This window comes from Eriocheir sinensis, unplaced genomic scaffold, assembly GCF_024679095.1.
Source record: "Eriocheir sinensis breed Jianghai 21 unplaced genomic scaffold, ASM2467909v1 Scaffold322, whole genome shotgun sequence".
In the NCBI taxonomy this organism is placed as follows: domain Eukaryota; kingdom Metazoa; phylum Arthropoda; class Malacostraca; order Decapoda; family Varunidae; genus Eriocheir; species Eriocheir sinensis.
In genome coordinates, this window is record NW_026111635.1 from 265,159 (window position 1) to 289,568 (window position 24,410).

At 44.3% G+C, this 24,410-nt stretch overlaps 2 long non-coding RNA genes across 5 annotated transcripts in view; one reads left to right on the forward strand and one right to left on the reverse strand.

Annotated features, from left to right (window-relative positions):
* The first annotated feature begins 8,766 nt into the window (after positions 1–8,766).
* Positions 8,767–10,938, forward strand: LOC126991695 (uncharacterized). Of its 4 annotated transcripts, XR_007745762.1 has the most exons (3): positions 8,904–9,040; positions 9,424–9,491; positions 9,692–10,938. It is a non-coding gene; the product is annotated as an uncharacterized LOC126991695 (long non-coding RNA). The 4 variants fall into 4 exon arrangements; XR_007745763.1 differs by lacking the exon at positions 9,424–9,491 and having other exon boundaries at positions 8,767–8,904; XR_007745760.1 differs by lacking the exon at positions 9,424–9,491 and having other exon boundaries at positions 8,834–8,972.
* Positions 10,939–21,771: 10,833 nt separating this feature from the next.
* LOC126991698 (uncharacterized) overlaps positions 21,772–24,410 on the reverse strand; it is a 109,751-nt gene continuing 107,112 nt past the window's right edge. The window contains exon 4 of the long non-coding RNA XR_007745764.1: positions 21,772–21,963. This is a non-coding gene — a long non-coding RNA (uncharacterized LOC126991698). The remainder of the gene's footprint in view (positions 21,964–24,410) is intronic.

Consider the following 24,410-nt stretch of genomic DNA (forward strand, 5'->3'; position numbering starts at 1 on the left):
TCTCCTCGGCGCGTCGCATTGCGGTGAACGGAACACTTTGCTGAGGCCCTGGGAGCGAACTGACGTCTTTTGATACACAGACGTGTTGGGGTTGTATTTGGTTTGTGAGTGGATAAGTGTAAAAAAATCACGCTAAAATGACTGTCACAAGGACTAAGACTCTACTTGATTATATATGAGAAACTATGTAAATAAGGGCATGATTTAGCAGGTAATTAGTCGTCTTTTTTTATATCGACGAAACAACTGTTATATATATACCGCTTGGTGGTGGTGACAGCTGTACAAACACGCATACACACAGGACTACACGAGAGGAGAGGGAACAGCGGCTGCACACACACACACACACACACACACACACACACACACACAGGAAAATACACACACTCGACTATATGCGGCGCGAAGGGACGCCAACTCTACACCCGCCCTCACACACTACATAGTACACGATGAGCGAGGCTGCCGGCAGTACACATATATATAGTATGGTAATGGGCGGGACAGCGGCTGGTCAGGCAACGTACAACTCACGTTAAATCAGTGGCCTCAACGCAGGTGTCATCGGGATCATCATCACCTGTTTGTCTGTGTCCGTTCGGTTCTGTGTATGCGTGTCTGTTTGTCTGTTTCTCTCTCTTCCTTTCCCCTCTTTACCTTCCAATATTTCTTCCTTCTCGGGGTGTAAGCGTGTGCCGTAAAGGTCACTATGTTGGAGGTGCACGGGTGTGGCGGTGGTGCATCACCTTCAAAGAAAAGTGTCCAGGAGAGGAGGGCAAGGAGAAGACAGGAAGGAAATGAGAGAGGTAAGAAGTGATGCAAGAACAGACAGGGAGGCGATGGGCGGAGAGGAGAGGAGTGGTAAGGGGAGAGATGAGAGTGGAGAAGGTAGGCCATTGGAGAGAAGAGAGGAGAGGAGAGAGGGGAAGAAAGGAGACGAGAGAAGAGGAGAGGAGAGGAGAGGAGTGGTAAGGAATGGTCAGAGTGAAAAAGTAAGGCCATTTGAGAGGAGAGGAGTGGGAAGAAAATAAGTGAGTGAACAGAAAAGGCCACTGAAGAGGAGAGGAGAGAAGAGAGGAGAGGAGAGGAGAGGAGAGGGGAGGAGAGAAGAGAAGAGGAGGAGAGAGGAAAGGAAGTACGAAAGGAGAAGACAGGAAGGTATTGGTGGAGGAAAACAAGGTGAGGAAGAAAAGGAAAAAGAGCAGAGGTAAAAGGTGAGAAAAAGAGAGAAGTGGGAAGGAAGAAAAGAGAAAAGCAAGAGACAAAATAAGTGAACATGGATGTCGTGTTCCCCAGGGTTGAAGACCAATCGAATCAAAGTGTCGATCCAGAAATTACTTGACTTGCGGGGATGAACGCCGGGAGGGGAGGGAGTGGAGAAGGTGACGGAAGAATGGGAGAAGGATTGGCGAGGGGCTGCAGGAGGGAGAAGGTGAGCGTGGACTAAATAATTGGAAACAGGAGAGGGAGGGGAGAGAGTGAAGAGGGTGAGGGAAGGGAAGAGGAAGTGACGCGGGGCTACAGGAGGGAGGAGGTGAGTGAACTATAAGTAATGGGTTGCGGGAGAGGGAGAAAGAGAGAGGGGAGAAGATGCAGGGTAAGAGGCGAGATGCTGCAAAGCGGAGAGAGTGAGGGTAAAGATGAGAGAGAATAAAGGAAAAAGAGTGAAGAGAGAGGGGGAAAAGGTGAGGTAAGAGGCTGCAAGAGTGGGAGAGGGATGGGGAAGGATGTAGGGTGAGGGGGAAAGGTGAGACACTTCAAGGAGCTGAACGGAGAAAGACAAGGGAAACTTTACATCATACAGAAACAATGAAAGGAAAGCAACGGATCCAAATAAATAATCGTTCACCATTCTCACCATCACCACGACCACCACTACCACCACCACCCCTACTAGTACTCGCCCTCACCTCGTTATGTCCTTTCCTCTCACCTCGCATTTCTTTCACTCCATCTCCTTATCTTATTCCTTTACCCTCAGTTGACCCCTTCATTCTTCCGCATTAGTCTTTCCCTTCACCCTGCTTGCTGTCCCCTCACACTTCCCTTCTTTCATCTTGCCATGCCTTACCCTGAACCTGTCGACCCATTTCAAACTGGCTTTCATCTTTGTCCTCCCTCCTTAATTTTGCCAAACATCACCCTGTTCCTTTTTTTTTTTTTACCCTGCCGCCCCTTCACTTTCTCGCTCCCTTCACCCACTGTCATTCTGTTATCTTCACCATGCTATCCCTTACCCTCACCCTTTCTCCCTTCACGCTGGCGACCTCTCATATTTACCTTGTCATCCCTTTAGCCTTCTCCCTCCTTCACCCTTGCCCACTCCCTCGCCCGTCCCCTCCCCACCAAGGCAGGGCTTGACGTGAGCCTCGTCCTCCCGTCCCCTCCAGGATGATGTCACTCGCTCATTTACCCTTTTCCGTGCACATTTAGACATTTTCGCAATTCATCGGCTAAGTGCTCCTTTTCATAGTCTGCTCCCCTTCCCTCGTTCCTCTCTACCCTTCAATTCTTCATACCTCTTTCCCATTCTACTTTTATTCCTCTCTCCTCTCATCCCTCTTTTTTTTTTCTTTTTTTTCTTCTCCCCCTCATCTCGTCTCGACTCTTTCTACGTTGTTTTACTCGTACTTATATAATTAAAGCAGGAACTCTTGAGTTGTTCATGTATAATACAACACAACTCGCTTCAAGGCAGGAATTGAACACATGAATGTTTTCAAATTGGAGGCGCATAACACAAAAGCCTCCGTGGTGTTAGTCTTTGTTTACGTAATTTATTCGTTTAGAAACAATAAAATGCAGATCAGCTGCTGCAGGATGATAGAGTAATAGGCTGTGAGTGGGTTCCTGGTCAGGGAACATTATCATACTTTTTTTTAATGTTTCTGCCTATGGCGCCGGTAGCCTTTCTTGGTGGGGCCTGATGATCGGCCCCAGCCCGTTATGGCGCTGGCAAGCGTTTGTAGTGGCGCCATCTTGCTTGGCCCCCGATGCTCATCTTTGATCCCTTTATTTAGAAAGAGAATCTAAAAGTTCGGGTTGGGGCGGTGGGTGCGGACGCGGAGCCGGCACGTTAACTACTCTGCCACCGCCTCCCCTCCCTACTACTATATTATTATTAGTTATTATAGCTATTATTATTATTATTATTATTATTATTATTATTATTATTATTATTATTATTATTATTATTATTATTATCACCAGTAGTATTATTGGTGTTGCTATTATCTTTTCCATTTCACATATCCGACAAGCGCGCGCTCACACACACACACACACACACACACACACACACACACACACACACACACACACACACACACACACACACACACACACACACACACACAGACAAACGAACAAACATAAATAAAATGATTCCAGTTACGAAACAAATAGATTCTTCTCATGAATATTATCACTATTATTGCTGTTATTGTTATTATTATCAATGTTATCATCATTATCATCGTCATTATTATCACTGTTACCTTTCACATTTCCTGTTTCAGAAACACACAAACAAAAAACATTGTGTTTCACGCACGAAACAGATAAACGATTCCGAGCAGGAAATTTACGAGGCAATTCATCGCGTGTTATCGCCGGTCCTCGACGGGCTGGAGCGACAACACACAGCCAGACAGCCGGGGATAAATATGCGGGCAGGTGAGGCATGCACGAAGAAGGCTGATTAGGTGCGGCGCAGGTGTGGCGGGTGGTTAGTGCGGACACGGGGGCGTGCTAGTAAGGGCAATAAGGGAAGGTTGTATTGGGCTGTGTTCACCGCGGAGGCTGTCAGCTGGGGAAAAAACATAACTACATTACGCTCTTTTTGTTCTAATTTTTAAATCCTCTTTTCTCTCCTCTTCTTCCGTTTCCCCTTGTTTCTTCTCTTCCTCCTCTTCCTTTTCCTCCTTCTTTTTCTTCTTCTTTTTCCTATTCCTCCTCCTCCTCCTCCTTAAAACAAAAAAATCCTCCTCTTCCTTCTTCCTTCCTTCCTTCGGCGGGCGAGGACGGGGCAAAGGCAGCCCTTGATCAACCAACCCGTAGCGTCAGTGCGACTCACAAGAAACTGTGTAACTAACCACGCCTCCGACAAGCGAACTGGTACAACTCGTCACGGCCACATTTCTATCATGTACACAAATGCACGAAATTAGGGCGTATATTGCAACAGAGAAACCAGATGTGGTAGCCATCACAGAGACTTGGGCCAACTCTACCCATCTAGAACCCGAAATGTCATTCCCTGGGTACGAAAGCTTCCACAAAAGTCGAAAGCACAAGAAAGGAGTAGTAGTAGTTTGCTACGTAAAAAGTACACTCCCTGCCATAAAAATAGACAAACAGGACACAGAGAAATACGATTCTGCCTATGTGGAAATAACCGCAAATAACAAGAAACTAACACTTGCAACCGTATACAGGCCTCCGAAACAACAGGCAGCCGATGACACTGCCCTCTACGAAGAGATTCACTCTCTAACACAAAGCAAGGAAGCAATTATAATTGGGGACTTTAATTGCCCTAACATTGACTGGGGACTGATGACTGGAGATCAAGAGGGTAACAGGCTTTTAGAAATGGTGGAGGATTCGTTCCTCACTCAAGTTGTAACTCAACCAACAAGAGAAAACAATCTGCTGGATCTAGTATTAGTAAGCGACCCCGACCTCATTCGCGACTGTACAGTTGGTGAGAAACTTAATGGGTGCGATCACCACTTAATCCGTTTTAATATCAACATATGTCACAAACTCGTAGATAATCCGTCAGTGATACCAGATTACAAAAAAGGAAATTTCAACTTAGCCCGTGCACTGCTTCCCCCTACGACCTGGGACCAACTTGGCATCACCGACAATACAATCGACAACGTGTGGAACGTCTTCAAAGATAAGCTGTTGCAAGTAGAGAAGGCTACAGTGCCTACGAAATCCAGGCGAGTAAATGGGGCCGTAGATCCACCGTGGATAACCAGAGAAATAAAAAGGGCAGTAAACCTAAAAAAAAGGAATTATAATTTGATGAAAGAGAATGCTACGGCCGAAGCCAGCACACAGTACCACAACAGCCTCAGAGCTTGTCGCAGCCTTATTCGGAGTAGCAAACGCAACTATGAAAAGCAAATAGCGCGCGAAATCAAAACTAACTCCAAGAAATTCTTCACGTACATAAGATCGAAAAATAAAATAAAATCCAATATTGGTCCCCTGACAGACGAGACTGGATCTGCAACTCAGGACAGTAAACAGATGGCCAGAATCCTCAGCAGTAACTTCGCATCCGTATTCACAGTCGAGGACATCGAAACCATTCCCGAGAGCCCTGACTCGCCGAGTGAGATCACGCCGCTGGAAATTGACTCAATATGCGACCAAGAAGTAAAAAAGTACTAGGACAAACTCGACACGAACAAGTCAACGGGACCCGACAGTTTGTCCCCGCGGTTATTAAAAGAGCTTAAACAACAAATACTTCAACCACTCACTACCATATTCAACCGGTCAGTTCAACTAAACAAGGTCCCGGAAGACTGGAAGATGGCGAACGTAACACCGATTTTCAAAAAAGGAGACAAAAGCGTTGCATTAAACTACAGGCCCATAAGTTTGACATCAGTGGCAGGAAAAATACTCGAAAAGATTATTAGAGATAAACTTGTTAAGTTTCTAGAAAACAATAATATAATCTCCGACACCCAGCATGGCTGCAGAAACAAGCGCTCCTGCCTAACGAATTTATTAGACTTCTTCCAAGGTATATATAAGAACTGGGATGCCCACATCCCCAGTGATGTTATATACCTGGACTTTCAGAAAGCCTTCGACAAGGTACCGCACGAGCGACTCCTTAAGAAGCTGCACTCGGCGGGCATCGGAGCCAATCTGATCGCGTGGATAAGAGATTGGCTCACCGACAGAAAACAACGAGTACTACTCAACGGACAGCCTTCCGATTGGCTACCAGTCACTAGTGGAGTGCCTCAAGGGTCAGTGCTGGGACCCATCCTCTTTATCATATATATCAATGACCTAGAATCAGGACTGAAATCCACAATATCGAAATTTGCAGATGACACCAAGGTGGGTGGAGATGCCCTCACAAAGACCGACTGCGAAATCATTCAGAAAGACCTCAATCACATTATCGAATGGTCGGAAAAATGGCACATGTCTTTTAATGTTGACAAATGCAAAGTCATGCACATTGGGTCCCAAAATAGTAACCACACATACATCATGAATGGGAGACCTCTGCAAGCGATGCAGGAGGAAAAGGATCTTGGAGTCACTATCAGCAGTGACCTGAAACACGCGAATCACTGTAAAAAAGCCTACAACAAGGCCAACATTATGCTCGGGTTCATAGCGAGGAACTTCGAGTGTAAAACACCAGACGTGATGCTATCCTTGTATAATTCCATGGTAAGACCGCACCTCGAGTATGCAGTGCAGTTCTGGTCTCCCAATTACAGAAAGGACATTGCTTTACTGGAAAGGATTCAACGACGCGCCACAAAGATGATTCCAACCTTCAGGGCTCAACCGTACGAGGAACGACTCAAGCGACTCAATCTCTTTACATTGGAGAAAAGACGCCTACGAGGGGATATGATTCAAGTCTTCAAGTATCTAAAAAAGTTCAATAACGTCGATTACTCCAAATTCTTTGAACTGCAAACCAACTCAAGAACTAGAAATAACGGTTTACCCATTCAGTCGAGTCGATGTAACACAGACATTGGAAGGAGTTTCTTTTCAAACCGAGTCAGACGCCACTGGAACAATCTTCCCTCAGAAGTAGTAAATGCGAATACCATCAACTCCTTCAAATATAAATCACCCAAGCGGGCGACACACACCAGGGGTGGATCAAATACAATTGTATTTGTATTTGAATTGTATTTAAATACAATTTTAATGTATTTGTATTTGTATTTGTATTTTGACATCCAGAGAAAAAAGTATTTTGTATTTGTATTTGTATTTTGGCACCCAGAAAAAAAGGATTTTGTATTTGTATTTATATTTTGGCACCCAGAAAAAAAGTATTTTGTCTTTGTATTTATATTTCGAGTCAAAACCATTTGAGAAGGATAAATACTGTTAAGGAAATAGAAAAAGAAATAATGTTAAGCCGCGTTAAGGCGGAGGAGGAAACAGATTAAGGTTGAACGCGAAGGAGGAAAGGATTAACGTCAGATCACGGGGAAAGCGGAGGAAGGAGAACATTAAGGTTGAAGGCGGAGGACGAAAAAAATTAAGGGTGGGGAGTAAGGAGGAAATTAACCTCAGGTCACATGGAGGAGGAGTAGGAGAGGATTTAGGGAGTTACTGAGGGATGGGTGGCTCGGAAGAAGGATCCGCCCGCAAAAATGTGTGACGTCACGGAAATGGGAGGCATTGGGGATGAGATGTGAGTGAAGACGACGAGACAGACAGTAAACCGATCTACTGCTTTAACTTGCCATATGCACAACAGTCACCTATCAAAAAGAGGTTGCATCCATTTCTTGAGCGGACTGATGTCATTGCCGCAGCTGTCATGGGCCCCGGGTTTAAGCTGGCATGGATGCCATGTAAGAAAATGCAAAAGGAAAAGGTTTCCAAGATTGTGGGCCTAATTATTTCCGAGTCAACTCAGTCGACCTTGAAGAAGAAAATATTCCGAGAGAGTGAGCCTCTCGTCTTTTCGGCTGGCATGAGTGCAACACGACCTCGTTTTTTTGCCTACTTGCCTCCAGCTGGGCAAATGATGGTAAGTGCATCAACAAATGACACTACAGTGGTGAAGGCAGAACTTGAAACGTACCTAGAAGAAGGTGTTTTGCCTTTTGATGTCAATCCACTGAGGTACTGGCGTGATGCAAAAAGCTTAAAAAATTTGAAGCACTTTGTCAAGAATATTCTAGGGTGCTGTGCAACAACATGGACGCCCCGGGAAGCATGTCACGTCCACGAACATAAAAAAAAGTCCCCGCTGAGAAATTAAACAGCTGTCGTGATGATAACAGAAAAAGAGCAAAGGGCGGGAGGCGAGGGGGATGAAAGGGATGGAGGGAGATGAAGGGGAGGGAGAATGGAAAGGAAAGGGGGCTGATGAAGAAGTTTGAAAGAAATATATGTATTGAGAGCAAGAATGAAAGAAAGGGAGAAATAGAATGAAATAAAGAAGAGAAAAATAGAGGAACAGACGACTAAAGAGAAGTGGCAAAACAATATAAATGTTAGGAAACTTTAGTGGGCCGTCCTCGTGAGTCAAAACGCTCACTGGTGTTCTCCCTCAGCAGGTGTGAGAATGCAATGTACCTGAAAGACGTTAATTGTTGAACCAATTCTTACTATGTAAAATCAATCAATCAGTCAATCAGAGAAAGAAAATATAATTAAAAGGAAAAATTGGAAGAAAGAAAGAAAAGGGAAAAGGATTCTGCGCCGGAAGCCGCGGCGAGGATTCCTTGTGATGCTTGTGCGCGTCCCTGAGGCCCATCGGTCCTTCATCCAAGAACCGATAAGCGCGGTGACCAGCGCCTTCACGGCATTTATGATTAATTTTATAATCCAGTCTGGTAGTTTTAAGAAGCGAGTTCTTGCATCCGCCCTATTCGAATCGGCGGGGCGGTGGAGCGCCAGCGAGCCCAAGGTCTCCCAGGCAAGCATGGCAGGACTGGAGGGCTCCTGGCAGGGCGCCTCGGCGTCCATCGGGACCCCGACGGAGGTGCCGGAGATCTTTCGGCTACAACGCCGGGCAGGTGGGGCTCGTTAGCCGTGGTAGGCAATCTGCCTAGGAGAGCAAACTCCGAACAACAAACCCGGGCAGGTGAGGTTCGTTAGCCGTGGTAGGCAATTCACCTAGGAGAGCAAACTCCGAACAATAAACCCGGGCAGGTTGGGCTCGTGAGCCGTCATAGGTAATACACCTAGGAGAGCAAACTCCGAACAATAAACCCGGGCAGGTTGGGCTCGTGAGCCGTCATAGGTAATACACCTAGGAGAGCAAACTCCGAACAATAAACCCGGGCAGGTGGAGGTCGTTAGCGAAAGCAGTTCATCTAGGAGACCAAACTGCTATTACACATCCGGGGAGGGGGTGGTCGCTAGCGTGAGCAGTTCACCTAGGAGAGCAAACTCCGATTAGAACCCCGGGCAGGTGGAGGTCGTTAGCGAAAGCAATTCATCTTGGAGAGCAAACTCCGATTACAAACCCGGGCAGGTGGAGGTCGTTAGCGAAAGCAGTTCACATTGGTGAGCAAAGTCCGATTACAAACCCGGGCAGGTGAGGTTCGTTAGCCGTGGTAGGCAATTCACCTCGGAGAGCAAACTGAACAATAAACCTGGCAGGTTGGGCTCGTGAGCCGTCATAGGTAATACACCTAGGAGAGCAACCTGAACAATAAACCTGGGCAGGTTGGGCTCGTGAGCCGTCATAGGTAATACACCTAGGAGAGCAAACTCCGAACAATAAACCCAGGCAGGTTGGGCTCGTGAGCCGTCATAGGTAATACACCTAGGAGAGCAAACCGATCATAAAACCCGGGCAGGTGGAGCTCGTCAGCCGTGGTGGGCAATCTGCCTAGGAGAGCAACCTGAACAATAAACCCGGGCAGGTGGAGCTCGTCAGCCGTGACAGGCAGTCTGCCTAGGAGAGCAAACTCCGAACAATAAACCCGGGCAGGTGGAGCTCGTCAGCCGTGGTAGGCAGTCTGCCTAGGAGAGCAAACTCCGAACAATAAACCCGGGCAGGTGGAGCTCGTCAGCCGTGGTAGGCAGTCTGCCTAGGAGAGCAAACTCCGAACAATAAACCCGGGCAGGTGGAGCTCGTCAGCCGTGGTAGGCAGTCTGCCTAGGAGAGCAAACTCCGAACAATAAACCGGGGCTTGTGGTGCTCGTTAGATGTCGTAGACAATCCACGTGATGGGAACACCAAAGAAAAGGAAAATAAAAAGGAACACCAGAAAAAGGAAAATATAGTAACAAAACATCAAGAAAATAAAATAAAAAAAACAGATCATCCACCTTCAGGCCCTAACATCTCCAAAATTATGGGTGAGTCTTTTCTGGGGAGAAAGAGGCTCATCCAGACCAAAGAACATCAAAAAGGGATGATAAAGAAAGGAACACCAAAAAAATGGGAGAAAGAAAAAAACATCGCAAAAGAAAAGTAACAACAATAACAGAACAACGTCAAGAAAAGTAACATAGAAAGAAATATCATCCACCATTCGGACCCAAACTAACATCACCAAAATTATGGGTGGGTCTTTTCTGGGGAGAAAGAGGCTCATCCAGACCAAAGAACATCAAAGAGGGATGATATAGAAAAGAACACCAAAAAATAGGGGAAAAAAGAGCAAAAAAACATCGCAAAAGAAAAGTAACAGCAATAACAGAACATCAAGAAAAGTAACATACAAAGAAACATCATCCACCATTCGGCCCCAAACTAACATCACCAAAATTATGGGTGGGTCTCTTCTGGGAGGAAAGCGGCTCACCTAGACCAACGAAGAACATCAACAAGAGGATGATATGAAATAAAAGAACATTAAAAAACACGAAGAAAAGAAATAAAAAGAAAAGGAACAGAAAAAAAAAATCGGAAAAGAAGACCAAGAAGACAACCATCAAGAGAAGAAAAATATAAGAAACATCATCCACCTTTCGGCCCCTAACTAACATCACCAAAATTATGGGTGGGTCTCTTCTGGGAGGAAAGCGGCTCACCCAGACCAATGAACATCAACAAGAGGATGATATGAAATAAAAGAACATCAAAAAAGAAAAACAACAGCAAGAAAACAAAGAAAAAGATAAAGAAAAGAAAAGGAAAAAGAAACAAAAAGAAAAAGAAAAACACCAAAATAAAATAAAACAAAAACAAAAAAATAATCCAAATAAATAAATAAATAAACAAATACAGAATACAGTAAAATTAACGAACTAACTAATTCAAACTGTCTAACTATTAAACTACCTATCTAACTAAGGGTACTATACAAGGGTACTATTCGACTACCTATTAACTAACTAACTATCAAATCATCTAACGATCGAACATGTATTTGTGTGACTCTTTATCTATTTATCTGCATGGGTATCTATCATTATGTTTATCTATCCATCTTTTTTTTTCTATTTGCAGTTAAGGAAGCAGCTCAAGGGCAAAAGTAGATTATTAAATAAAAAAATCCGCGTAAATAAAAATAAGTTCTATCTCTATATCTTTTATTTGTTTAGCTTATTTGTTCATCTTATTTATTTGTTTACTTATCTAGTCCGTCATCAGTCATGGTCAGTTCTACCTACACGTTTTCCTGCCACAATTTTTTTTTCATTGTGTAGTCCTTAGTTCCGGTCCGACCTTGAGCTGGAAGGGAAGGACGGGGGCAGGGAGGCAAGAAGAGGGAGGGAGGGATGGAGGGGGGAGGTAGGACAGAGTAATAGGAATAATTTGGATTATAATGGTTCCCCCCCCTCCCCCTCTGCAGTCAAAAAATAAAACGAAGAAAAGCGTCAAGTAAAAAATAATAATAATAAATGGTAGCTAACAATGATAAAGTGCTTGCTAAAAAAATGGAAATCGATGAGGTACAGACTTGGCAGTTTTCTTTTCTTTCTTTTTTTTTTTTTTTCAACACAGAAGACAGAAAGCTCAAGGGTCAAAATAAGAGGATACAGAAAAAAAAAAGATCGCTACGTCGCTGCTCCCCAATCTTTATCCTTTTGATTATCTGTGTCTTGAATGTGGCAGAGTAAGAGACTTTGTATAACTACTGATATTTGTACTATTATTATTATTATTATCATTATTATTATTATTATTATTATTATTATTATTATTATTATTATTATTATTATTATTATTATTATTATTATTATTGTTATTATTATTATCATTATTATTATTATAATTATTATTATTACATTATCCTTATTTTTATTACTATTATTATTATTATTATTATTATTATTATTATTATTATTATTATTATTATTATTATTATTATTATTATTATTATTATTATTATTATTATTATTATTATTATTATTATTATTATCATCATCATCATTATTATTTGCTAGACGTCTATAAGACTAATCACATTTACAAACATGTTATCTATTATTTAGCAAATTGTTTCTCCTCCACTTCCTCTTCCTCCTCTTTTAAATGTATTCCCTACCAATTTCCCTCTTCCTTTTATTCCTAAGCCTCCTCCTCCTCCTCCTCCTCTTACTCCTCCTCCTCCTCCTCCAACTCTTCCTCCAACTCTTCCTAGAAACAACGGAAAAACAATTCAAGCAAAGCGATGCAATACCGACATCGGCAGGAGTTATTTCTCGAATAGAGTTGTTCGCCACTGGAACAGCCTTCCTGCAGAAGTGGTTAGCGCAGAGACCATCAACTCCTTCAAGAAACGCATTGATCGCCACTTTGCTGCAACGGGAGTGAACTGAACGTTCCCAAGAGTAGATACACAAGTGCTTTAATCCTTCCCTGCAAGACACTCCTATGGCAAACGGATTGATTAAATCACTGAACGCAGGCAGCCTAGTTATGAGCCAACAGGCTTTCTGCTGCCTGCTAGTCCATGTTTCCATGTTTCCATGTTTCCTCCTCTTCCTCCTCCTCTTCCTCCTACCTCGTCGTCGCCATCAGCAGGAACAGACAAGGAGATCGGGAGACCTAACACCACCAGAACCACTTTTTTTATGCATCGAAATGGACTTTAATGGAAGGGAGGGAGGAGGGAGTAGAAGTAGGGAGAGTAAATATGATCCTCCTCCTCCTCCTCCTTCTTTTCCTCTTTTCTTTTTCTGCTTTTTTATCCTCATTTTTTCTTTTTCTTCCTCTTTACCTTCCTTCTCCTCACTAGCAGGCGTCACTTTTTTGTCTCCTGTCGGCGCCGTGGAAACCTCAGACAAGTTTAAAGAGAATCGAATTCCAAAATAGCCAACTTGACCCTCTTCCCCGACCTACTCTTCTCCCTCCCTCCCCTTCACTCTCTTCCCCTTCAGTCCCCATCTCATCGCATTCTATTCAACCCTCTTAACCCTCTCGCTCACCCACACACCCTCTAACCCCTAAAGTTTCCTTACTGACTATACTAACCCATTCGTCCTCTCGTCTATACCTGCTTCTTTTCTTTTTCTTTCCCCCATTCTCTTTTCCGTTTCCACTCAACTCCCCTTTATTCCTTTCTACGTAACTTTCACCCTATCATTTCTACCCTCCCCGATCCTCTCACTTCCTCCTCACATCCTTTATCTACGTAACCTCCGCCTTTCCATCCTTACCCTCTCATCCTGTCACTTTCTCACACTCATCCCATTCTTCTTTAAACCTCACCTCTTTCACCCAAACTCTCCACCTTCTTTTAATTTCCCCGACCTGCTCCTCGTTTACTTAGCCTTCGCCCACCCTCTCCTCCTCTCCACTCCGATTCCTTTCTTTCCTCCCGCTCGTTCTCTTCTCCTTAACTTCGGCCCTTCGCCCTCCTTCCGGCGAGTCTGCAGCGCCTTGGGACGGCAGCTGCGAGGACCACTTCGGGGTAATGCGGGCGCTAATTAGTTTACCTGGAAGCTTCCCGAAAAGTCTGCCGGCGTTCCAGTTGGTTGTTACTATTATGGAAGCGTGTGTGAGCTGACTTTGGGGTGAAGAAAGGGGAAAGGGAGAGTCAAAAGGAAAAATAAATTAGAGAAGGAGAATGGGAGAAATATAAACAATGAGAGAAAGATAGGAGGTAGGAGAGGAAAGAAATTAACTGAAAAAAAAAGAGAAAAGACGAGAGGTGAAGATAAATCCACTGAGGAAGAGGAAAAAAAGCGGGAGAAATAAGAGTAGGATAAAACATATGAAGAAAACAATGAAAAGAATGATAAATGATGGAATGGAAAAAAATATATATGTGTATGTAGGCAAGAACAGGGCAATCAAGTATAACAGGATCAGAAGGTAACGCGGTGAGAGTGGAGAGGAAAGAAGTAAAGGAAGGAGGAGGGTAAGAAATAGAAAACAAGCGAAGTAAAAGGAAAGAAAACAGTGCAAGAAAGGAGAAAAAATAACAAGAAAAGAAAACAAGAAGGAGAGGATTTGAGAAAAGAGCGAAGGGAAGGCAGGGAAAACAAAGGGAGAAAGAGCAAGGAAGAAAAATAAAAGGAGAGAAAATGAGAAGGAAACGAGACAAAAAGAAACAATAAAAGAAAGTGAAAGGGAAGTGAAAGGATGTAAACGTCGAAAAACAGAATCCCCCGAGCTAGGTAGGTGCGAAGGGTGAGCTAGGATCGAACTGGTAACCATTCAGTACCGAGCCGAGCGTCCTACTCAAAGAGCCACCAGACCTCCAGGGTAAGGGAGAGGACTGAAAAAGGAATGGAGGAGACATGGATGTGCGGTATTGACAAAAATACCGGTATTGCCGATACAGGTTTTCTGAAATAATACCGGTACGCCTCTTCCCGGTATAAGTCATAATACCGGTACTACCGGTATTTCCTAAAAATACCGGTAACGGTATTTACTTTTGAAATGAAAAAAAAAAAAAAAAGCTTTGTCTATTCTCGTACAGTATGTAACACTGCGATCGCACAAGGTATTTTTAGGTGATTTCTGACTTTTACAGTCTTTTTTTTTTTTTTTTTGCATAAATAGTATTTTTAACTTAATGAAAAAAATCAAATCTCCTTAAACATTTATTTTGGGGTTTGTGTGTGTAATAATAATAATATGACCCCTGCCCGGCACACCACACACTGAACCCGTAGTTCTCATTAGGGCGTTGTTATTTTTTTCTGATGAAAAAAAAAAAAGCATTCTGCATCTTCGCCTCCAGGATCTGCCTCTCCCACAATTTCTTCCTGCGAACTTCCAGAAGACAGAATAATTCTCTCTTCTTCTTCACTAGAACTTTCACCCTCATTATCATTATCATTAAAAAATAATACATTTCGCACTTTTTCCTCCAGCGCCTCCTTTCTTTTCTGTGTAGGTCTGCTTGACTCCATGCTGTTTTCCGATACATATTTATCTTCTTACTTCTACCTTATTATGCTGTTCCTTGACCAGGTGCTTAAATTTCTCCTGTCTAGCTCCATCGAATTTTTTCTTTCAAATAAGGTATTTAAGCCTCCTTGTATGGAGAGGAAGTCAAGAGAGATGGTTTCAAAGCTTTGCAACGTCTTTGACACCTTATTTGCCTCAGGAACTGGAAATATGATGTGTGGGAAGTAAACCCTGGAGGTATGGAGTGGTGCTAATATGAAACATACAGTTCCATCTTACCATCCAACGACATTTTCACAATAAGTTAGCAGAAATTCTAAGATTTTTTTTTCAAGAAAAGTAACTACGCCATTTTAGCAAGTGATCTTAAGACTAATCAACACACTATAAATCAGAGTCCATATATTTTGATTTATAAAGGATAATAGGTTTTGAATCTTATTTTATAAAAAGTTTCACTGAGCAAGAATTGAATAATTGGTTTTGGATTTAATAAATAGTAAGTAACCTTTTTTTTTCATTTTCTTAATATTGGGTTAAATTCACCCATTGTTTGCAAACGCGTCACAAAAAATATTGTTTGCATATAAGGGTTAAGAAAGATATTAAACAACCACAGCCGCAGTTCCTCCGCGAGAAATTATTATTCCACTCAGCTGACATGTGGACCAAAAGTTATTTATCAGTTTTACAGATTAAATATAGGTAAAGTCTTAGGATTTAAATCCCTCATTATAAACTTTTGGGGCCACTTTCACAGTCGTTTTGTTTGTTTTAATCGTTACTAATGGTGCCGATCGATGCTATAGTTTTCCACGTGAAACTGGCCTATGGGGTAATGGCGGCTGCAGAGGAAGCAAGAGGTGCTGGGAGTGTGTGGTAAGGTGCGGGGCAAGGCTAACCCCGCAGCTGCCACTACCCCATCGGCCAGTTTTAAGTGGAAATTCTAAAGCGGCGATTGTTGCCATTGATAACGATCAAAACAAACAAAACGACTGTGAAAGCGGCCCTATATCCTCTTGCCAGACGCGGCCCCCAAACACTAGTTCAATAAATATACAGAAGCTAAAGCGATTTGCCCGAAGAAGTTTTAATCTGCCTCAGTAACAAAGGAAGGCGAACAGGGCACGACCAGGCAAGCGGACAAACACTACCTCACAGAACGGAACAATACTAGGATGACACTGGATCGGTGACCACGACGGCGCTTCTGTATGATAATCAAACGCAATACAGTGAGAGCAGAACACGCACACTAACACACACACAAGACAAAAAGGGGAACAAGAGCAGTTAGAGCACGGAGGTAAGATGTTAAGGGCAAGGCGCATCGTCAGGAGCGTGGCGGGAACTGGCGCACCTGGGCGGGTCACGGATTTAATTAGAGGAAGACTGTTGCAGGAAGATAGTGGGTTAGGTACCTGCGCAGTGCCTAAACTCTAAAGAGAGTGGTATAAAGAGGAGGAAGAGGATTAGTAGTATGGGTAGTAGAGGAGTAGGAGGAGGAATACAAAGGACAAGCAGACAGCAACATACCTCTTGGTCCTAACTAGGCTGTTTGTTGTTGCTACCATCTACTCTAATCTACGAGTCAGAGACACAAGACAGCAAAGGCGAAAGAAAGAGGAGGAGGAGAAAGAGGTGGAAAGGAGGAGGAAAGGAGGAGGAGGAAGAACGTATATCACCCCCTCCCTCGTTTTTCTTCCCCTTTTAATTAAGCCCGACCACAGCTACTTGCATATGGAGAGAAAGAGAGAGGTAGGCAGGGAAGAAGCAACATGTGCAGGCAAAGGGAGACGGTAGGAGGGAGGGAGGCAGGGCGTGTTAGTAAAGGAAGAAAGGAGGGAAGGGAAGGAGGGCATGGAACGGTAATAAAGAGGGAGAGTACTTAGAGGAGTATGCATCACCATCATATCACACAGAGCCAAATGATGAAGGGTTGGAAAAGGTTGTCTTCATTCCTGCATTCAACATCAGCAAGGGGAGACTATACAGTGAATGGGGATGAGGATGAAGCTACGGTTGTCTATCTTGAATACAGGGCATTAATTATCATTTCGATTCCTATGCGCGTTAAGGATGAAAGAATATATGGTTATCTATCGTATTAAGGCACTATAAACCTGTAATATGTTGGAGAGAGAGAGAGAGAGAGAGAGAGAGAGAGAGAGAGAGAGAGAGAGAGAGAGAGAGAGAGAGAGAGAGAGAGAGAGAGAGAGAGAGAGAGAGAGAGAGAGATAGAGAGGAGAGAGAGAGAGAGAGAGAGAGAGAGAGAGAGAGAGAGAGAGAGAGAGAGAGAGAGAGAGAGAGAGAGAGAGAGAGAGAGAGAGACAATTACATCAGTTTTCCGTGCGTAGGTCATTTCACGCCATCGATTCGCCTACCCAACCTCACCTGACCGTTTATCCTCTTAAGTCCATCAACCTGGCATTCGTCACCTAGCACACTCGCCCAGTACAAACACTCCCTGCTTAGCGTACACACACTCGCCACAAACACACTCTTACAATACAAACACTCCCTGCGTAGCGTACACACACTCGCCCCACGAACAAACACACTCGTACAATACAAACATTCCCCGCGTACACACACTCGTACAACACAAACATTACCCGCGTACACACACTCGTCCCACAAACATACTCGTACAACACAAACACTTCCTGCGCACACACACTCGCCCGACAAACACACTTGCTGCGTATACACACTCGCCTCACAAACAAACACACTCGCCCAATACAAACACTACCCGCGTACACACACTCGCCCGACAAACACACTTGCTGCGCAGAAACACTCGCGTCCCATCGCGCAATTAGCTCTCGGGAAATAATTCATTCCCCTTTCATTCTCGCCGTCATGTGTTCAAACTGCCGCGTGCCGGTCTGAATTTCCTCTCACTCGATTCCCGCCATTTGCTTCATCAAATTAGCGAAGCAGAATCCCTACAGTAACGACCGGCTCCCGAAGCTGCAATTTGGTAACGAGCAATAAGCTGACTGTATTATATTACTCGAAATATAACTCCAGTGACCCAGAGTGAGATATTGGGCTGCACGGATTTTGTGTACCCGCAGATCTACCTTTCCTATACTGCTGATTGATGAATCCAAATAACATTATTTTTATTCCGGAAAACAGGAGCCGGTGGAGAGAGAAAGCAAATGGCTAGGGGAGGAATGAGAGAAGTGTATGGGGGAGGAAAAGAGGGTGAATGGGATGGGAGTGATTGATATTTGGGAGTAATTGAAAGGGAATGAAGATAATTTATTATCAGTTATAAGAGTTTGGGAGACTGGGGATAAAGAGGGAAAAAAGTAAGAAGCAGTGAGAGGGGAGAGGAGTGATGGTGGGAAAAAAGTGAGAGGAATTGGGGAGAGAATGGAAGGGGAGAGAAGGTGACGGAGCAGTGAAACTCATGGGGACAAGTAAAGGGAAACTGCGGGGAAGGAAAGAGTGATGAAGGGAGAAAATAGGTGGGAAGAGTGAGAAGCAGTGAGGCGGATGAGGAGGATAAGAAATGTTAGGAGGTGTGGGTAGTAGTTGTGAGGGAGAGGGGAGGGAGAGAAGTGTAAAAAGGTATGGGATGGAAGAGTGGGTGAGTGAGTGGAAAAAGAGTAAGAAGTCGTTGGGAGGGAAGGGAAGAAAAGGCAGCGTTGTTGTAAGTGGCTCCCGGCTTCACAATTTATTTTTGCATGCCTGAACATTGTTGTCTGTGAGATGGAGATGAACGTGGCCTTAATGAAGCTGTACAGGAAGCAAGGCTGGCAGTACGGTACGGTACTTAATTTTTAACCGCACTCCGTACCTGAAAAAAATACCGTACCGTAATTTCGTACCATACAGCCAGCTATTTTTCCATACCGTACAGTACGGTAAAAATACCGTACCGTGATTCCGTACCATTATCGTACCATCAGGAAAATATATTATCGTACCACCAGGAAAATATATATACATACATTAAAAAAATGTGAAAAAATAATTAAGGCACGTCAATAAATTTGAAAAGGCACATTTAAAAAGTGACTATACATGTATCACGCCTCCTAAATATAGCCTACCAGGCGCTAATGAGCAAGAAAGTAAAAAAACATCTAAGGATGATCACTTGTTTTAAGCCTGTGGTACGGTAATCACTGCTCCCATAAAAGTGAAAAGTAAAGAGTGGCCAAAAGAGAGGTTAATTTCGGGTGGAGAGGTGTCTTGATACACTCTTCTTGAAAGAGGTCAAGTTATAGGCAGGAGGAAATGCAGATGCAGGAAGGCTGTTCCAGGGTTTACCAGTGTAAGGGATGAAAAAATGAAGATGCTGGTTAATTCTTGCATAAGGTGTTTGGACAGTATGGGGATGAGCTAGATTACAAAGTCGAGTGCAGCGGGAACGCGGTACAGGGGGAGGCAAGCAGTCAGCAAGTTCAGAAGAGCACTCAGCATGAAAATATCGATAGAAGATAGAGAGGCAACATGGCGGCGGAATTTAAGAGGTAAAAGACTGTCAGTAAGAGGAGAGGAGCTGATGAGACGAAGAGCCTTAGATTCCACTCTGTCCAAGAGAGTTGTGTGTGTGGGGCACCCCATCACATGAGATGCATACTCCATACGAGGGCGGACAAGGCCCTTGTTTATATATGGAAAGCATCTGTGTGGGGGAGAAGAAATGGCGGAGACGATACAGAACGCCAAACCTCGAGGAAGCTGATTTAGTAAAAGAGATGTGAGTCTGCAGTTGAGATTTTGAGCTAAGGATAGGCCGAGAGGATGTTTATTGTAAAAGGTGATAGCTGAGTGTTGTCGAAGAATAGGGGATAGGTGTTTGGAAGATTGTGTCGAAAGATTGTATGAGAGGCTAGTGCGTTAGCAGGTATGCAAATATGATGACAAATAACTATGTATAGCAATGTAAATAATAGAAAAGCTATAGGAAATGCACTAGCGAACAAAGAAAACCTCAAAACAAAACGAAAACACACACACACACACACACACACACACATTGACCATGAGTTTACTGACCATAACATACAATAAATTATTATGAAACAGTAATACAACATATGGTCCAATATAAATAACACCAGCAACAAACGATGAAATAAAATCTAAAAACGTAAATACTTCAAACGCAACACACACACACACACACACACACACACACACACACACACATCAAAGCTTGCATGTATTGACCATTAAACTTCAGTGAAACGTAAAATTCGAGCCTCTTCACGACCAGCGATGAAATGATTTCCCTGAACCACCAATCCGGCGTCTCTAACACTTCCTCTTCCTCTTCACGGCGGCAGTGAAACGACTTTCCTGAATCACAAATCCTGCGCCTCTAACACTTTGCACCCCTCCCCCCGCGGCTCAAGTCTTTTATAATTCCTTCTTCAATTCTGCAGCAGCGAGGCGGAACCGAAATACAAGTGTCGCGGCACACCAATAATGTTCACCTGTTTCTCGTCGCCATTAATGTGGACGCGATTCTTTTGAAGCGTGTTGCGTTGGCTTTGTGAGGCTTTTGAAATGATTGTCTTAAGACCCTTTGCGAGGACGAAAATTTATATATCTATGCTTTGCTCTTTCATGTTTTAATGAAGGTGGTGTATGTCTTAATTATATACATTTATTTAGTACCATACTGATTTCATTGAATTTTCTTATTTTTTCTTTACTTCTACTTCATCATTTTGTCTTCTAATCCCTTCTACTTTTCCAAAGCACCATCACCAACAACAACACCTACTACTACTACTACAACTAGTGATGTACGTACTTTTTCTAACACAATTTTCACCATCCACAATAAAACTGAGCCAAGCGGTGCTGTCGCCTGGCCCTGTCCTACCCTGACCTTTCCTGCCCAGCCATGCCCTGACCTGCCAGACCTTCTTTGCCCTGGCCTATCTTGGCCTGGTCTGCCTTGCCTTGGCATACCCTGGCACTGGCCGCTCCCTTTCAACTCTGCCCCCTCGCTAACCTATCCCATTTTGCCCAGCCCCCTACTTTGTTTCTCACCTGTTCTCCCCTCTCCCTGACACTCCCCAAGGGGGTGCAAGACGTCACTAAGCGTCCGTGAGCCTCTTCATCCCAACCTGTCTCAGTCCCCTGCCCTCCTCTAACCCCCCCCTCACCCTATGAAAGCCGGAGGATGTCACTTGGCGTCACTGAGCATCATCACCCCACCCTGCCTCACCTCTCATTCCCCTGTCCTCCCTTCTCACCGTTACGCCCAAAGAAAGCCGCAGGACGTCACTAAGCGTTACTGAGATGAGTATGGATGAGTGAGATGAACAAGATGGAGCCACTGTAAGAACACTTGCCTGCGCCAATATGGGCAGGGGCCCATCAGCAGGCTCCATTAATACAACCTACCATAGCTTTAGGCCGAACGTGAAAAAAAATTCCGCCCGCGCCTCATGCGGCCAAGTACCGGAAACACTGTCCCCCAGACCTTAGCCTCAGATATTTTTGTTTTGTGTACGATAAGAAAAGGACGACACCAAAAACGAGGAAAATTATCAGCGACGTAACAACAGCTCTCCAGATATATCAGACAGGCCCAGAGGCCTGCATATATGAAAAATAAACGATGGTAAACACACCACAATGCTGTATTGCACCCGGCACACCCGGCTGTTCTCCCCCACAGCACAGGCATCAGCGCAGGAAAGAACAAGGAGTGAGGCAGGAAGTTATAGGCAAACACACAGCACCGTAACACTCACCCCTTCTCGCGCGGCTCAGCCCGGCGAACATGACAGTTGATTACCTGTCACTCCTGCAGTAGAGCAAGGGACATCAAGTATTGCCTCTCTAAGAGTGGTTGTGAAGAGGGCGATGCAGACGAGACCCGATAAGTGACGAGGGACAGACTTGGGTGTGGAGTAGGAAGTAGTGATGTGCATCAGTTCCACCTTCCATTTCTGGTGTTCCTGTAAAGAAAAAGACGGAGATTGATAAGAAAGGAAGCGACGGACACGAGTGAGGACGAAAAGATAGCATATAATAATATTATATGTCAGTACCACACACTTTTCGTCATTTGTGGGAAAGAAAACGATGATAACGGGTAAGAGGGGAGAAAGGAACTACTTTGCGTTTAGGACGAGGAAACATAACAACAAGGGTCTGCTTTGGGTGACTGGAGATATATCACATAGACATCCTCCCTTCCTCTTGTCATTGTGAAAAAAAAGTGCCAGTAAGAGACTTCCTTCCCCTCGTGCAGGCTCTCGGCTCATCAGACCTTTCATCCTCCTTTATTTCCTCTGAACCGCGTAGATCGCGCCAGAAAACCAAGACCTCACCGCCGTCGCCGCCATGCGAGGACGAAAGCCGTGACAAGACGTGGAGCAAAAGAAAAAGACGAGAAACATTTATTGGCCCAAGACGGATCCGTCTTGTGATTATACTGGCGGCTGCAGGAGAAGGAGGACTGGAGATGAAGCGGAGGTGAAGGAAGCTTTGCTGATGGCATGCATGTGTGTGTGTGTGTGTGTGTGTGTGTGTGTGTGTGTGTGTGTGTGTGTGTGTGTGTGTGTGTGTGTGTGTGTGTGTGTGTGTGTGTGTGTGTGTGTGTGTGTGTGTGTGTGTGTGTGTGTGTGTGTGTGTGTGTGTGTGTGTGTGTGTGTGTGTGTGTGTGTGTGTGTGTGTGTGTGTGTGTGTGTGTGTGTGTGTGTGTGTGTGTGTGTGTGTGTGTGTGTGTGTGTGTGTGTGTGTGTGTGTGTGTGCGTGTGTGCGTGTGTGTGTGTGTGTGTGCGTGTGTGTGTGTGTGTGTGTGTGTGTGTGTGTGTGTGTGTGTGTGTATGAGAGAAGTCACAAACAGACCTTCCAAGGGCCCAGCAAACACTTAAATTAATTAATAATACAATGGGTGTATGTGGATATACATTAAAATAACAAAGATTTTGTATAAATACCACGACACTTGACAACGTTGTATTCCAACGTTGTCAAGTGTCGTGGTATTTATACAAAATCTTTGTTATTATCCTAAAAACGAAACAATCTTAACACTATATGACCTTATTGGATTATCCAATTATTTAATTAAATTAATTTAAAGGTAGTAAATAGCTGACATATGAGAGGAAGCGAGAGGTGTTGAGAGTGTGTGGCAAGGTGCAGGGCGGGGCTGACCCCGCAGCCGCCACCACCCCACCGGCCAGTTTCACATGGAAATACTATACAGGAATTAATTAGAATCCATGAGTTGTCAATGAGGATGCGTCCTGATAGTGAAAATGTGAGTGAAAGTTTCTGGAAGATATCGAACTATAAGCATTGTCTTAAAAAATCGAATAAAATAACACGATGTAGTTAGAAGAGTCTGAAGCTGCAACATAACATGTAAGGATATGAATTGTGACACTGATTTGCTGTTTAGAAGTGTGACGGAGGTGGTGGTGGTAGTGGATTTGGTGATGAATACACGGAGGTGCTGGACAGTGTTATCAGGAATGACATGGTGTAGTATTGTCCGGGACGGAGGAATGGTGTGGTGTTCAGTGTGCTTAGGAAGGAGCGTCAGAGCCATTTCCAACAGTCCTTCAATCTGTATCCCTCATCTCCCCCTTCCCCTCCTTCCTCTCCTCCTCATCTTTTCCATGTAAGACGACCATACACGTGGCTACCGCGGGACACTGGCTAGGTGGACTCAAAAGCTCCCATCGTGCGCTAGCCGGTGAGCCTCTCCGGACGCTGCGGCGCCGGACATATAAACAGACAGGCAGCAACGCGTCTCTGATATGCAGTATACATCAATGTGCTCTTCTCGCATCCCCTACACCACCAGCACCAGCCACGCCACCATCACTTAACACTGGCTTCACTCTTTCACCCCCTACATCACCAGTAGCACCACTACCACCGCTATCACAACCATCGTCACACATATCACTGGGCTCACTCTCGCATCCCTTACATCTCCATCAGCAGCACCACCACCACCGCTAGCACAACCACCACCTCATATATTTCTGAGCTCACACGCGTTTTCCCTACATCACCACCAGCACCACAATTACTACAGCAACCACCATCACAACACTGGACTCATTCTCGCGTCCTGACCACCACCATTATCACCACCACCGTCATTGCGATATCCAGAGCTCTGCACGTATACATGGAAATCGGGCACACATAACAGTGATGATACAGGTATTAACGGCCGGTTATACAATCAGGCCCCATTAATCTCGTGAATATGTAAAAATTATCTGTAAACTGTATGAAACTATAACACATTTCCTCCTGCAGTGTTTAGTTCCGTCACGCAGGAGTATTTATGAGTGACTCGACATACTTTTGATGACCAGCTGAGTTGGCCGAGGAAAGAGGATCGCAAAATGAATGTTCCTGAGACAAACTTTTCACT